This window comes from Ranitomeya variabilis, unplaced genomic scaffold (assembly GCF_051348905.1).
Source record: "Ranitomeya variabilis isolate aRanVar5 unplaced genomic scaffold, aRanVar5.hap1 Scaffold_258, whole genome shotgun sequence".
Taxonomy (NCBI): Eukaryota; Metazoa; Chordata; class Amphibia; order Anura; family Dendrobatidae; genus Ranitomeya; species Ranitomeya variabilis.
The window spans coordinates 30001-32500 of NW_027508012.1; positions in this window are offsets into that span (position 1 = coordinate 30001).

Below are 2500 nucleotides of genomic sequence, written 5' to 3' on the forward strand. Positions count from 1 at the left end.
GATGAAAATGCGTATTTTCATACTTTGAAAATTTCAGGCGTGTGTCGGACTTCCAGGCGGGGGCAGCCGCCAGAGGCGTACCGGGGACGCTTCCAGGAGCCTGGGGAAGATTTCATGAAAGTGTCCTTGGGACTTAGAAATATTTTGAGAAAATCTCGATTTTGTGAAAAATGTCACATTTCCCCTACTTCCACCACAGGGGGGCGTCAATATGTTGTGAGGTACCCCAGGACAGTGACCTAACTGTGGGTAAAGTTTGCGGGGCACGGGCGGAAAGTCGAATTTTGGATGAAAATGCATTATTTTCATACTTTGAAAATTCCAGGCGTGTGTCAGACTTCCAGGCGGGGGCAGCCGCTGGAGGCGTACCGAGGACGCTTCCAGGAGCCTGGGGAAGATTTTCTGAAAGTGTCCTTGGGACTTAGAAATATTTTGAGAAAATCTCGATTTTGTGAAAAAATGTCACATTTCCCCTACTTCCACCCCAGGGGGGCGTCAATATGTTGTGAGGTACCCCAGGACAGTGACCTAACTGTGGGTAAAGTTTGCGGGGCACGGGCGGAAAGTCGAATTTTGGATGAAAATGCATTATTTTCATACTTTGAAAATTTCAGGCGTGTGTCAGACTTCCAGGCGGGGGCAGCCGCCGGAGGCGTACCGAGGACGCTTCCAGGAGCCTGGGGAAGATTTTCTGAAAGTGTCCTTGGGACTTAGAAAAATTTTGAGAAATTTCCGATTTTGTGAAAAATGTCACATTTCCCCTACTTCCACCCCAGGGGGGCGTCAATATGTTGTAAAGCACCCCAGGGCAGTGACCTAAATGAGGGTGAATTTTGCGGTGCACGGGCGGAAAGTCGAATTTTTGGATGAAAATGCGTATTTTCATACTTTGAAAATTTCAGGCGTGTGTCAGACTTCCAGGCGGGGGCAGCCGCCGGAGGCGTACCGGGGACGCTTCCAGGAGCCTGGGGAAGATTTTCTGAAAGTGTCCTTGGGACTTAGAAATATTTTGAGAAAATCTCGATTTTGTGAAAAAATGTCACATTTCCCCTACTTCCACCCCAGGGGGGCGTCAATATGTTGTAAGGCACCCCAAGGCAGTGACCTAAGTGGGGGTGAAGTTTGCGGTGCACGGGGGGAAAGTTGAATTTTTGGATGAAAATGCGTATTTTCATACTTTGAAAATTTCAGGCGTGTGTCGGACTTCCAGGCGGGGGCAGCCGCCAGAGGTGTACCGGGGACGCTTCCAGGAGCCTGGGGGAGATTTTCTGGAAGAGTCCTTGACACTTAGAAAAATTTTGAGAAAATCTCGATTTTGTGAAAAATGTCACATTTCCCCTACTTCCACCCCAGGGGGGCGTCAATATGTTGTAAGGCACCCCAAGGCAGTGACCTAAGTGGGGGTGAAGTTTGCGGTGCACGGGGGGAAAGTTGAATTTTTGGATGAAAATGCGTATTTTCATACTTTGAAAATTTCAGGCGTGTGTCGGACTTCCAGGCGGGGGCAGCCGCCAGAGGTGTACCGGGGACGCTTCCAGGAGCCTGGGGGAGATTTTCTGGAAGAGTCCTTGACACTTAGAAAAATTTTGAGAAAATCTCGATTTTGTGAAAAATGTCACATTTCCCCTACTTCCACCCCAGGGGGGCGTCAATATGTTGTAAGGCACCCCAAGGCAGTGACCTAAGTGGGGGTGAAGTTTGCGGTGCACGGGGGGAAAGTTGAATTTTTGGATGAAAATGCGTATTTTCATACTTTGAAAATTTCAGGCGTGTGTCGGACTTCCAGGCGGGGGCAGCCGCCAGAGGTGTACCGGGGACGCTTCCAGGAGCCTGGGGGAGATTTTCTGGAAGAGTCCTTGACACTTAGAAAAATTTTGAGAAAATCTCGATTTTGTGAAAAATGTCACATTTCCCCTACTTCCACCCCAGGGGGGCGTCAATATGTTGTAAGGCACCCCAAGGCAGTGACCTAAGTGGGGGTGAAGTTTGCGGTGCACGGGGGGAAAGTTGAATTTTTGGATGAAAATGCGTATTTTCATACTTTGAAAATTTCAGGCGTGTGTCGGACTTCCAGGCGGGGGCAGCCGCCAGAGGTGTACCGGGGACGCTTCCAGGAGCCTGGGGGAGATTTTCTGGAAGAGTCCTTGACACTTAGAAAAATTTTGAGAAATTTCCGATTTTGTGTAAAAATCACCCATTTCCCCTACTTCCACCCTAAAGGGGCGTCAATATGTCGTAAGGCGCCCCTAGACAGTGACCTAAGTGGGGGTGAAGTTTGGGTCTGCTGGGTGGAAAACTGAAAAAAAGCGATTTTGTGACTTTGAGAACAAACAGAGAGCTCAAAACTTTGAAAAACGTCAGACCGCTGTCAGACTTCCAGGCGGGGGAAAGCTCTGAGGTTGTACCGAGGACACTTCCATGGCCCCCGGATTGATTTTCAAGAAAGAGTCCTTGGGACTTTGAAATTTTCCGGCGAGCTGTTTTTGGCTTCCGGGAGCCG